Below are 14,553 nucleotides of genomic sequence, written 5' to 3' on the forward strand. Positions count from 1 at the left end.
TTTCCTACAGCCATTAGCCTTAGTTCTGTAGAAAAATATACACTCACCTCTAGTCCTTATGCCAGAACCTTTCAAATTAATTTTGATATATGAAGCTCACTCTTTAATAGATTCTCAAGAAAGGTTCAAGGAAATGATGCTTCCTTAGCACCTGCATGTTTGTAATAGTTTGTAGTTCTTCTACATGAAGTTCAGTTTGTATCCTTACTCATACTTTCTTTTATTGAGTAGCTTAAAGATATTATATTGGTATGTTCTATTATATAGATTTATTGCTGAAAAGTCTGATAACAATCTGATTTTATTTCCCTTGTAAGTGACTTGGTCTTTTTATCTGGATGTCATTTTATGTGTGTATATATATCTGTATGTGTGTTTATATATGTGTGTGTGTGTGTGTGTGTGTGTATCCTCCTCCTCCTTTTTATTCTTTTAATAATAATAATAATAATAATAATTTAGTAGAATGTCTCAGTATTGGCCATTATAGACTGATTTCCAGTTATGTGATATGTCTTTTCAATGTTTATTTTCAAATCTTTTTATTATCTTAGAAAATTTCCCTCAATTATAATTTTAGTATTTATTCTATTCATTGTTTTGCTTTTCTTCATCAAAGGCTACTTTTATATTTATATTGGATCTTTTATGTCTGTCTTCCATATCCATCACTTACTCTCAAATATTTCTTTTAAAATCTTTTAAATTTCTTTTTTTTTTTTTTTTTTTTAATTTTTTTTCAACGTTTTTTTTTATTATTTATTTTTGGGACAGAGAGAGACAGAGCATGAACGGGGGAGGGGCAGAGAGAGAGGGAGACACAGAATCGGAAACAGGCTCCAGGCTCTGAGCCATCAGCCCAGAGCCTGACGCGGGGCTCGAACTCACAGACCGCGAGATCGTGACCTGGCTGAAGTCGGACGCTTAACCGACTGCGCCACCCAGGCGCCCCTAAATTTCTTTTATCTATAAAAATTTCTCTATTCTGAATTATTTTCTTTTTTTTTTAATTTTTTTTTCAACATTTTTTAATTTATTTTTGGGACAGAGAGAGACAGAGCATGAACGGGGGAGGGGCAGAGAGAGAGGGAGACACAGAATCGGAAACAGGCTCCAGGCTCTGAGCCATCAGCCCAGAGCCTGACGCGGGGCTCGAACTCCCGGACCGCGAGATCGTGACCTGGCTGAAGTCCGACACTTAACCGACTGCGCCACCCAGGCGCCCCCTGAATTATTTTCTTAATGATATTCTGTTGTGTTTGTTTTAGTGTTCCTTAACATTGGTGATAGTTACTTTTTCTTTCATTTTTAATTCTTTCTGAATTCTCTTACCCCTCTTTCAGATTTTCTTTTTTACTAATCTCTCTTCTGAGCTTTCAAATTCCAATTTATTTTGTTCTTTATAGGTTCTGTCATTTCTGAATTTATTTAAGCTCATTTTGAAACATTAGGACATTAGGTTCTTTATATGTTTTGTGGGCCTTTTTTTTTTTTTTGGTATGTTTCCATTATCTGAGGGATTTATTTTACTCTTTATTTCTCTCTCCTTTTTATACTTATTTTGTGTGGCATTATGTAGTAATCTTTGGTTTCTGTCCATTCTAAAACAAAATGGCTTTTCCTATACTTTTAAAAGAGAGGGATAGACTAGAATAGCTACCTATCTTGCTCTTTGATGAAGAAAATAAATTGCGTTAATGTTTCTTAGGTCTTCTTTCTATGGTACTCTTCCAAATTTTCTCTTCTCTTTTCTGTGTCCACAAAGTCTATCATGCTCACTGTGGTTTATAATCTCCCTAACATTAAACTTTGTGATGTAAGGGCTGTTTTGTTTGTCAGTTTTTACAGTTTATAAGTCCCAGACTCCCGAACTGTCTAGGACCATCACATGATACTTTGGACCTCTTAATTTGGAACTTTCAAAATCCTATCCTGTTTTCTCCTGCTGTTCTCAGAAAGGCACACTGTGGTTTCTAGTGAGTACCTGATGGTCCCTTTTCCTTTCCTGTAATTTCTCCTATGTAGTTGTTGATACGAAATGGGTCTTAGAGATTTTGCTGATTTAGCTTCTCCCAATTGTACTTTGGATTTATGTGTCTATCTTATAACCTAGTGTTATTGTAGGTATAGTCCATGGGGTCTTGTTTTTTCTACTCATTGCTATGGCTACTTTAATGGGATGATTCAGGGAGTCACAGATCTTCTGGAATACTCCTTGAACTAAATATTGGCAAGTTGACTAGGTGTGTAGGAGAAAGGGCTGCAAAGGAGAGAGTAAGAGAAAAGAGAAGGACTTCCAAATAAAAATAGTGTGTGGGAAGGCATGAAGGTATAAAACACCATGATGCAATAGCAAAGCTATATTCTGTGTTCAGTATGCTTCTAGTAAGGGGTTTGTGTGAGGTAATGGAAGGTATGAACCCTCCAAGACAGATGGAGCTTGATCACAAGGAGCTATGTGTGCTAACCTGGGAAGTCAGAACGTTAATATTATAGAGAGTTCATATTGAAGGATGAAAAGCGAGGAAGTGGAATTAGATCAATAATTCAGAAAAGTTTCTCTGGAAACACTGTAGAGAATAGTCTTGTTGTCCAGAAGGTAGACAGGAAACTTCCTCCCTCACCATTTTAGGTAACTATGTATGGTAAAGTGAGAAGTGATGATGAATTAACCCAAGGCAATGGCAGAGCAACAGAGATGCTGTTTGTGAGGTTAAATCTGTAGGGTATGGTTAATAATTGCATATGGAGGAATGGGGTACAGTGAGAGACTAGCCTGAGATAAGTCAGGTTTCTGGACAACATCTTGGCTCCTAAGATAATACTCATTCCACTTCTCGTGGCTCTTATTCTTGCTGAGTTGTTCTGATACTTTTCAATAATCTACCAAATAATACAAAGAGGACACAGAATTATTTCTTCTTAATACACATCTGAACTATTTGTCAGAATTTGACTACAGCATTTATGTTTATATTAGTATATTAGTTTCCTTCTTTGAGAAGAGAGAAGAAAGTATAAAAAGGCAAGAAGTTTAGATGGGTATTCTAGACTACATTGTGACTTCACAGAAATTAAGGAATGAGAAGAAGGGCACAGAAAAACAAAAGGAGCTTTACTTCTATCGTTTCTACCCATTTGAAATAAAATACTCTATACTGGCTACTCCAAGAATGATCTGCAGAAGCAGTCGGGACATCACGTAGACACTTATTAGAAATGCAGACTTTGAGGTTCCATCTGAAGCAGTGTATGCATTTTAACAAGATCCTGAGGTGATTTTTCTGAACATTAAAGTTTGAGAATCACTGCTTTAGACCATGTTAGGAAGTGAACTTTTTGTGATTCTATCTTAGCTCTCTCAGAAGAGGAAGATTCTCTATTATATTTATTACTGAATATTCCATGGGAACTTGAAAAAAATATAAAGAGAGAGTATAGTAATAGTAATTTAGGATCTGTGCTTTGTGTGGAATTAGCTTATTTGCGTTCAAATATGGCTTCACAACTAATTAGTGATGTGACTACAGTGAAGATATTTCATGTTTCTATAGATTGGTATTGCCATTTGTAAACATGAATTAAAAGTTCTCACCTCTTAAGATTTTGTAAGGGTCAAATGAGACAATATTTGTGAAACAGCACAGTTCCTAATACACAGGAAATATATCATAAATATTAGCTATCATTATTAAAAATAACTTACAATAGCTATAAAAACATTTTGGATGTGTTTAATACCTTGTTAGATGTAACAATACAGTGTGCAGAGACCTCATCCTTTTCAAATTGGCAACATTATTGGAGATTATGCTAGTGTACAAGCATCCAAAGATACTTCTCAGAGAGAGGTAAATCTTCAGTATGGTGCTTGTGTGCATTTATTTTATGGTGATTCCTTGGAAAAAGTGAAATACCAACATTAGAACTTAAAACCTATTTTACTCAGGAATTTACTTGTATATTCTCATATGAACTGTCTAGGTGAACTATACAGCAAAATCCCCTTTCTTAAAAAAAATTCTTGAACTTTATAAATCTTGAGCCATTCTTCATGTTTTATATTTTTTTGGTGTCTATATCCTAATGCAATCCTCATGAAATTTCACCTTAGATACCGAATGACCCAGCCACTGTATATGTCTTGAGATAGTATGAACCAGTAATGCCAGGAAGCCACAGTAACAACCATACTAAACATCACATCTAACTAAATAACCAAAACCAAAACAAATTCCTGGGTTTTTATAACCTTCAGGACTATCTGGCTTATTCTGTAATCACCCACGCATTTTAAAAGCCATATTATTGGGGCGCCTGGGTGGCGCAGTCGGTTAAGCGTCCGACTTCAGCCAGGTCACGATCTCGCGGTCCGTGAGTTCGAGCCCCGCGTCGGGCTCTGGGCTGATGGCTCAGAGCCTGGAGCCTGTTTCCGATTCTGTGTCTCCCTCTCTCTCTGCCCCTCCCCCGTTCATGCTCTGTCTCTCTCTGTCCCCAAAATAAATAAACATTGAAAAAAAATTAAAAAAAAAAGCCATATTATTATTCCATGGCAATCATTTTAAACTAGAGAGGCCCATACTATGGAGGGTAGAATGAAGTCAGAGAAATAAACCCCAGATTGTCTTGATTTCTTATTACAGAGCTCAGCATTTTTATGTTCCCTCATCAACAAAAAGACTCCCCCCTACACACCCTTGGTGCTTTCTATTTATGTTCACCTGCTACTCAATTAACACCCCATCAAACCACACACTTGCAGGGGGTTCATTGTCAGTCCACTGCACTGCAGTCTTTAACCCTCTATCTAACCTATATTACACATGGAGTTAAAAACAGTCCCCTGACTGTGCTTAGAAAACATGTCTTTTTATTTGGTGTTCATATAAGGTTTTCCTTGTGTGCATTACCCTGGGTGTTCATAAAGTTATAACTGTATCTACATGTGTCTGACATTTATTACCTTCCATAGGACCATAAAACACACTTTTCTCTTTTAACTGCATCTGCTGACATGTTACATAAAATAAACTTTAAATATTACCTATAAATTAATTAGCATTTTCCCTCTATTAGGAAAGGCAGATGTAGTCTTACCAACACTGCCTTAGTATAGTTAGAAGTTTTAATTGGATTCTATGTGAAAAACAATGATTATTACTCTAACCCAATTTTATTTTTCATTTAGTTGTATCTATATGTTTTTATTAGCCAAATAATACATATTCATTTTTAGAAAATTAAGGAAGTATAGAAAAATTTCAAGATCAAAATTAATACCTCTCTCCCCAAATTATTTCACTGATTTCATAATCCCTATTATTTTGGAATTAAAAAAATATATAAATAACTATTAATTCTTTTGTATACATCCCTGATTATAAATATAATATTTATATATAATTATTTTGTATATATACTGAGCTTTATATAAATGTATTTTTCATGCAAAATTTGGCAGTGAGCTTATAATTTATACGTCATTTTGTATCCAGTTCTCATTACTTAATATTGTATAATTATCACATCCCATGTGGTTCAACATTCTTTTTAAACTTGTTTTTTAATACTGTCATTCATCTTATGAAGATGCTGTAATGTTTTTCACTATTAATGAGTATTCACTATTTAATGAGTTTAAAATTTTTGCTGATTGCTTCATCTAGAGAAATTCCTAGGGGTGAAAACACTGTATCAAAGACTCTTAAAACCTTTTGTCAGAATCTTTCCTGAAAGGCTTAAAATTTACATGTCCACATTGTATCCTTTTAATTGTAATCAACTTGATTGTTGGTCACTGCCATTTGAGTAGTCATTTCTTTAATTAGTAGTTAGGGCTGAACATCTAAAAACATTGCTATATTATGTTATCATTATGGGTTTTGGAGAACATACTGATAAAATTCTTAAGCTCTAAAAATAGTTGAATTTCATTTAAAATCCAGACTTCATCACTTACTTGGGCAGAGCTAAAGTTCTTGCCTAAAACTCAGTTTACTCAAATGTAAATGGTGATAGTATTAGCCTCTATTTTATAGAGTTGAGGTGAGGATTAAGAGAAAAGCATTGAATCAGAGCTTGGTGCCTGAGAAAGTAAGTGTTCAATATGTATTAAGTATTATTAGAGTTTTAGGTGAACTGGCTTTTCATTACCTGCATCCACTTTTTTGTTCCTGCTATTTAATATAAATTAGTACTTCAAAATCAATAGAAAAAATAGTAAGTATATTCAGCCTTTTCTCCTCTTTCTTGACTGCTATGTAACTGATTTTGCCATGTTTTGACATAAAATGGATTATAATTTTTATTTACAAGTGTATCTGTAGTACCCAGAACAATGTCTGGAAAATAGAGAAAACTTAATAAATATTTTCAAATGAATGTATTATTCTTTTTCAAAGTCTTCTTGGCAAATTTTGAATATTTCTAGACATGTAAATCCTAGAATAAATTTAATAAGTCCTCTAAAACATAGTGTCAGGATTTTAACTTCAAAAGCATTCAATTAATTTGGGGGAGGAGTTGACATATTTATAAAATTACATCTTGTCATCTAGAAACATGGTGCATCTTTCCATCTGTTTGCACCTTCTTTTAGGTTATTGCATCATGTTGTGCAGTTTTCTTTATTCAGGTCTTGATTATTTCAGTTATGCGTCTGACACTTAATTGTGGCTCAGGTCATGATCTGACACTTTGTGGGATCGAGCCCTGACTTGGGCTCAGTACTGACCGCACAGAGCCTGCTTTAATTTACAGTTAACATTATCATTAGTGTTTCCTACATGTCCAGATTGCCCATTTTTACCCATCCTTTATGACTGTGAGAATTTGTGTGACTGGGCAACTAGGAGCTCATTTCTTTGGGATCCTACTTTCTCTTTCCTTCTTCATAATTTCCTCGCTATTTGTCCAAAATTCTCCAAAATGTAAGCATCATTTGGGGAGTATAGAGGAGTTGTCATACCTTCAAGTCCCATTCAGTATAGGCTTTAGAAGGAAATAGCTACAATGGAAAGAAATACTTTTCTGTTCTTTTTTTTTTTTTTAATTTTTTTTCAATGTTTATTTATTTTTGGGACAGAGAGAGACAGAGCATGAACGGGGGAGGGGTAGAGAGAGAGGGAGACACAGAATCGGAAACAGGCTCCAGGCTCCGAGCCATCAGCCCAGAGCCTCACACGGGGCTCGAACTCACGGACCGCGAGATTGTGACCTGGCTGAAGTTGGACGCTTAACCGACTGCGCCACCCAGGCACCCCAAGAAATATTTTTCTTAATAGAACTGACTAGTTCTCACATTCTAATTCCATTGCATCATTGTAATAATATGATCTTTTTATGCATGTACTGTCTCGTTCTGTAAGTCTCTTTCTATAGCTGTGTCTTTATAGCTAATCTTGGACTTCATCCAAGAATTTGGATGGAGAGGAGAAGAGAAGCAAAAAGAATTAGGGGCAAGGAAAACTTCATTTGATGCTCGACAACTTTTAGTCTTGATTACTGATAAGGCATACTTCTCACAATGTTGTGTGTTTGCGATATATTTTCTTAAATCTCAATCTCTTTTCCTTTTTATACACTTCAGCACTCTGTTGTTTGAGTGTTCTTAGTAAATGTACATTTTATTAATGTAAAATTAACTCTGGTATATTTCTAAGTTTTCACCTTATATCTATTTTTTTGATGCTGTCTGTTTTAATATGGGGATTTAATAATCCTATTTATCTTGGATAATTATGTGTTTGTACTTATCTTTGACAATTTATATTGCATTTTCTATTTGTTCTGCTCTTTTATTCCTTGTTTTGCTTTCCTGTCTTCTTTTGGGTTGATTGAACTTGTTATTTTATTTCTTTCTTCCTATTGATTGACAGTCATACATTTTTCTACTCTTACAATGGTTATTCTTACATCTTAAAACATACATTAAAATTTATGTTTTTTTTTTATTAAAGTCAAAATTGAACTAGTATATGCAGCTTTTCACAAGCCAAGGGAGAAACCTCATATACTTTTGTGTCTCTCCTTTTCTCTTCCCTAGCTCCTCTATAACTTCTCTTATTAAGATCTCCTGGGATTAGACTGTTATTACATTTTGACTTTATGAATGAACATTTATTGAGTCTTAACTATGATATTCCCCACTGTTCCCTGTATCTCACATCTTCCCTTTTTGAATTTTTGCATGCTGTAAAATTACTTTTACTTAGACTTCATTTTTGAATGATGGTTTGTCACATATAAATTAGAGGTTAAATCATTTCCCTTTATGATTTTGAAGTCATCGCTCCATTGTATTTAATATCCAATATTATAAATAAGTTGTCTGACTGATAGGATTTTTTTCTTTGTGGATGTAAGAGATCAGTACTACTGTGGTTAGTGGACTGCATGCTCTTAATAAGAATTCATACTAGAATCATTGCCATATGCAAAGTTGATACAGCTTTAGGACATAGATACTGAGTTATAGCAGCACAGCTCAGAAAAGATAAGAGCAACCAGCATTTGCTTAGAGCAGGTGCTCTGATTTCTGTCAGTGCTGCTGGGATGCCCTAGCCAGCAGGCCTTAGACAAAGTGGCCTATAAGAAGTGATACTTCATCGAGTGTGAAAGTCTGGGGAATCAACCAAAAATCTGGTAGCTGTCATCCTTTCCTTGTGGGTGAGACATAGTGATATATAGCTTCATATCACTCAATATTGAGTTCAGCAACATACATATAACTCAAAAAGGTTCATACTAGTAAATCTATTATTTATTCTGCTCATTCATGCCTTTGGATGACTATCCTTTTTGGTGTCTTAGTCTGAGCATAATCATAAAATTAAATCTGTACTGTAGTAGCTAGACTGTTTCCCTCTCGGGAAACTTTTAGAATTTTCTATGTTATTCTAAGATTTTAGAACAGAAATGTCCAATTATGCATATTTTTTGCATTCATTCCATTCGCAATTGGTGGGTCTTTTCACTCTGAAAAAATTCATCTTTATTTGGGGAAATGTCATTTATAATTTGTTTATTTTTTCCATTTTCTTTAATGACTTCTGCTAGAAGATTTTGAAAGTTCTATATTCTCCTAGTCACTTGACTTTTTGGTCACACTTTTTATCAGAGGCTGGTACTGAGGATGTCCTACCCAGATTCCGAGTTCAGTTTGACTGGTTTCGTGAGCATGTACCTCAGCGGCTACCTGAAGTGATGCCGATGATTCATACCTATAACCTTTGGAGAAATTTCCTTGGGCACTTGTAGCTGCTTTGCTTGTGGAACAGTCAGTAGCCAATGGCTACTAATGTGGTGATATAAAAGCCCAAGTCAAGGTGAGACAGACTTTGGGTGCAATTTGTTCCAGGGTTTTCCATGAAACAGAGTGAAGGTAGACATCTTTTGAGGTAACATTCTTATTTGACTTCTTCCTTTTATCTTTTCTGCTTCCCTCCTCCCTTAAAAGTTTTTTTTGTTTTGTTTTGTTTTTGGTTTTGTTTGTTTTGTTTTGTTTTTGGTTTTGGTTTTTTGGTGAGCACTCCCTTACTAAATTTCCTGCATGAAAATCCTTTATTCAGCTTCTACAAAATCACATGGTCTCTTTATCTTTTTGCATTCTGTTCCTGGAGAATTGAAAAATTTGGACTCCCAAATCATTCAATTTTATCTTTGACTGTGTCTGTTTTGTAATTTTGCCCATCTGTTGAATTTTTAATTTTCTCATTAAAATGTTAGTTAACAAAAATTTCTCTGAAATATTTATGGGTTGAATGGTATATGTAGGATTTCTTTAAAATAACCCAGGTGGAGTGATAAGTAGGAATATAGATGAAATAGGAGCAGCCATGGGCTGTTAATTGTTGAAGGTGGGTAAGAGGAACATGGCAATTAATTATACATGATTTCATAATAAAACTTGTTTTAAAGATGAGTTCATTTTTATTTTTCATGGATACAATAGTGAATTTCTTAGAGACTATTAAAGACAATTATGCCTAATTTACATTGTTTGCTCTAAAAACTTTGAGTGTGTGTGCTTTGATGTTACCTCTCCTGGGTGTGTGTGTGTGAATGTGTGTATGTGTGACCTATTCTATTCATGGTGTTGTGTTTCTCAAATGGTTAGAAATATCTTTTTTTTTTCCTAGTCACCTTTGAGTGTGAGCACCCTTAATGATTGGCCGATTATGCTTATAGCAGCCAGTATCAGATGACAGAGAGTGGCATGGATTATATTACCGAATGCAGTGGTCCACCAAGAGTTTTTTTGGTAGTACAAAGGTGTTCCCCATCTCTTCTGGAAGTGTTTTCCTCCCTGGATCATTGCTCTGCCTCTCCAGCTCTAGTGCCTCCATTTTCAGCTGTGTTTTTCTTATAAGAGTATAAATACACAGAGTGTTGTTGGAGGATGGTTTGAGTGAGGATGGGCCTCAATTTATTTAACTCCTCCATATGCAACTTTCTATGATGAAAGCTTGAGGGTTCCTTGTATCCACTAATTGTTGCTTTTGAAACCTCTTCTTCCCTAGCAACATTTACTCCATAATAACTTATTACTGTATATTATTTTTAGAGCCATAATTTTCTTTAGCTTTAATTTTTTATAAATCCAATAACATCTCCTTTCTAGCTTACATCTTTTCCTGCATTGTTATAAATCATTTATCTGAAAACAATCTGTGTGTGTGTGTGTGTGTGTGTGTGTGTGTGTGTGTGTGTGTTATTTCACAGCATTTGTGACAAGAGGGAAGGGAGTCATATGATCAGAGTTTACCGTCTTGATCCAGTCTCACATTCATAACCATTGTGGTTTATAATTCTATTGTGGCAGTTCATTTCCTTGTCATCTAATTTATCATCTTTGCATCTCATCCTTTTGTTTGTCTCAGCTTGTTATTTCCTCATGGCTTTCTGTTCCTATATCATATGCTTGTACATGCTATTGTAGATGCTACATGCTTTTTTCCCCCAAGTTTGTCCTGGTTCTTATACCAGATTATTTTCACAAGAGGGCTTAACTCTGGTCTTCAGCATGCATTTCCTTTCCCCTGTTTGTATTTTTCACAGGCTCCATGTTTTTGGTTTTCTTTTTCTTTCTTCTTATTCATGGGAAAGGAAAAAGTCTTCTATTGTCATTATTTGTCAACACCCAAGGTATAGGGCTGTTCTTTGGCTCTACTCACTGTCCACGTGGATGCTGGTAGAATCTCCTTTGGAGGTAGGGCAGGAAAGCAGATTGATTCAGGAGCTCAGAGCACAGTTCCCAGTTTCCAGTGTCTGGTCTGTTTCTCTGGTGTTGCTCCTTGGACCAGTACAGAGGGACGCTCTCTAATAGATGCCCATTCCACCTCTCTGATACTCATCTGTACCAGGTCCTCTCTGCTCCTGTTTTTTAGCTCTAAAGTTTTTTTGGTCAGGGCTAAACATCCTGGAAACTTGCTGTCAAAATTGATGCTTGTCCAACTTCTGTGAGTTTCTAGGTCTAAAGGAATACAAAAAGATTAATTCATTCCATTACTCAACAATTACAAACTGCTTTCTTTATCCTTCACTGGAGGACTCGGAGTGGATGTGGGGAGTTGAACATCTACTTTGTCTTCACAAAAGCAGCATAGATCTAGTAAAGGAAGTGGCCCAGTGATTCTGGAAGTTACAGATTATCTGAGCCCAAAGGTAGTGATGAAGGAAACTTTCCTACATTCCCTTTTTTCACATCAAGTGGGCTTTCCTTATTTTGTCAGTCCTAGCTGTAGGGTAAATTTTCTCTGTATGTTAACAATAATTTCTCTCCAAGGGTTTGACTGGGCACTGGTATGAAGTTTAAAGTTTGGTTTTCATAGACATTCTGGTGGAAAGTTGTTTGAAAGTCTGCCTCAAGGACTACTAGCCACTGTACAAATGCAATTTCACTTTCTATTTCTGTTAAGCATTATTTTTTTACAACTAAATCTGTATCTTAAATATAGTTTTGCCAATAGCTGACCATTCTACTTTTAAATACATTTGACTCACTAATGTTATAGCTGACAGAAAAAAATAGTTTGAAAAAGTTTCCATTACTAGTCAAGATTTTGATAGATACCAGTAACTCAGCATGTCATATTGAGTAGAATATTATTCTCTCAGGTTTCATCATTGTTGATTTTGCTTTTTTGTTTTAAGTTTATTTATTTATTTTGAGGAAGGGAGTGCAGAGAGGGAGAGAGAGAGTCCCATGCAGGATCTGTGCTGTCAGCACAGAACCCAACGTGGGGCTTGATCCCACAAAGTGTGAGATCATGATCATGGGTCGGACGTTTAACCGACTGAGACACCCACGCACCTCTGTCCTTGATTAAAAAAAAACAAAACAAAACAAACAAAAAAAAACCAAAGACTCATTTGACGAAGTAGGTACTAGTGAAAACTTCACATATTGCCTCAGTTAAAGTGACAATTTTGCCTTTGGTTTTTACTAGATTAAAAATGCTAATTTTGTGGGGGAGGAAAACCAGGTCTCTCTATATTTATATACTGTACTTGTGTTATTACTGCTACAGTGGATTTTCTTTATGAATCTTTTGAGGATGCATGATCAATGCCCATAATTCTGAAAAAAGTATATGAAGTAACAAAGAGTAATAAATAATAACATTTTAAATGAGGGTCAAATCATTAATCTGTCCTTGCTCCATTCTTAAAGTAGAACTTCATTTTTCTGAAACAACTAAGTAAACTTCAGAAGTGAATTTTCTAAAGAGAACTTCTTCTTTTGAATCATTTCAAACTTTTTCTCAATATTTTTAATGGTCCGAGTGAAGTTTCTATTTTATGATTAATATCTTTTACGTTTGATACAGCCTGGACATAATTTCCATATTAGATTCACTGAAAAATTGTCACAACAGTTTTTCAAACAACTCAAAAATATGCTTTTAAAAAAAGTACATCTAACATAAGTAGATTTTGGAGATGTTGTGGTTTTGATCTGTTCATTATAATTTTGCCACAGTACTGGAAGAGTTACAACTGGGTGTATCTGATACAGCCAGTATTCCTTACTGGCCACTGTGTGGTAAGTATGTCTGACTGTGATCTTAAACTTAGTATTAATTGCCAGGGTTGGTTTGGCTGCTATGTTTCTTACGCATCTCTGAGCACTGTGCTAAAGTGATGATTAAGCTTGTTTATTATTGTCCTTAATGACCTCCAGGTCCTGGCTAATTAAAGCCTGAGTTTCTATAAACATGCTTACTTCTCAGGGAACTTCTAGACTCTACTCTTCTCAGGAATGTAAAGCCGTAGCTCCTTATTTTTCTTAAATGCTTCCTGGCATAACCCATGAGTCCCTGACAAGAATATACACAGGCCTTCATGAAAAGATGATACTTATTGGCATCAAGCTGGACTATAGATTTCTAGACCACTAAAGTTGTATTTCCCCTTTAGGGCCCTGTAATTGAAATATTAAAAAAAAAACTTGTGTATACATTTTTGGTGGAATAAATGTAGATGTTGTAATCTTGTAGAGTTCTGGACTAAGAGTCAGGTGGTATTCCTCTTTAATGTGGTATTTATTTTAAAATTAATATATTTCTCTAATTTTGAAAATATTACATGTTTATTGTAAGAAACGTAAAAAAAGAGATGAATAAAAAGAAAATAGGCAGTAAACATACTCAGCAACACCATTAAAATGGAGAAAATACCTTTCAAGTCATTTTAAAACTAGTTGTTAATTACACACTTAATTCCTGAACGCTTCGTCTCTGTGTATAAAACAAATTGCTAAAGGTAAGGTTAAAATAAAGTCCACCTGAATTACCATATTAAATTCCAACCCTTACCCAGTTATCATTTTCCATGTCCCTCTCTTTCTCTCTTTCTCTGTCTCTCTCTGTCTCTCTCTCTCTCTTTCTTTCTCTGTCTCACACACACACACAAATTATTGGTTTTGAATGGATCAAATTTATTGATTGAATTGGAGAAAAAAACTGACAGGTTTGCAATATGAGATCATCACGTCAGTTGAAGTGGTATTTCTCCTTAGTCAGTCTTCTTTTATGCCCTTCAGTAAAAATATATAGTTTTATGTATAAAAGTTTTAATACTATTCCCAGGTACATTATGATTTTTGTTACTCTTATGAATGAGATTTGTATCATATGTTCAAATTGGTTATTGCTGTTTGGGATGAAAGATATGGAAACTTAGTTAAGGCTGCTTTAACACAAATATCATAGACAAGGGGGGCTTCAACAGCAAACATTTATTTCTCACAATTCTGGAGGCTGGGAAGTCTAATATCAAGACATAGGCAGATTTGCTATCTGCTAAGGACCTGCCCGTTTCCTGATTTATAGATGACAGCCATCTTCGTACTGTGTTCTCACATGGCAGAAAAGGCAAGAGAGCTCTCTGGGGTCTCTTTCATAAGGGCACTAATCCCAGCATGAGGTCTCTACCTTCATGAACTGATCACCTCCCAAAGGCCCCACCTCCAAATACCTCCTTGGGGTTAGGATTTCAGCATACAAATCTTGGTAAGATACAAACATTCAGTCCATAACAAAAGCCCCTCAT

The 14,553-nt window shown here is 35.2% G+C and overlaps 1 long non-coding RNA gene across 1 annotated transcript in view; it reads left to right on the forward strand.

The window, feature by feature from the left end:
- Positions 1-14,553, forward strand: part of LOC125167496 (uncharacterized) — a 421,392-nt gene that overhangs the window by 23,829 nt on the left and 383,010 nt on the right. The gene's annotated exons all lie outside the window — the stretch shown is intronic.

Source organism: Prionailurus viverrinus, chromosome B3 (genome assembly GCF_022837055.1).
Source record: "Prionailurus viverrinus isolate Anna chromosome B3, UM_Priviv_1.0, whole genome shotgun sequence".
Classification (NCBI taxonomy): Eukaryota; Metazoa; Chordata; class Mammalia; order Carnivora; family Felidae; genus Prionailurus; species Prionailurus viverrinus.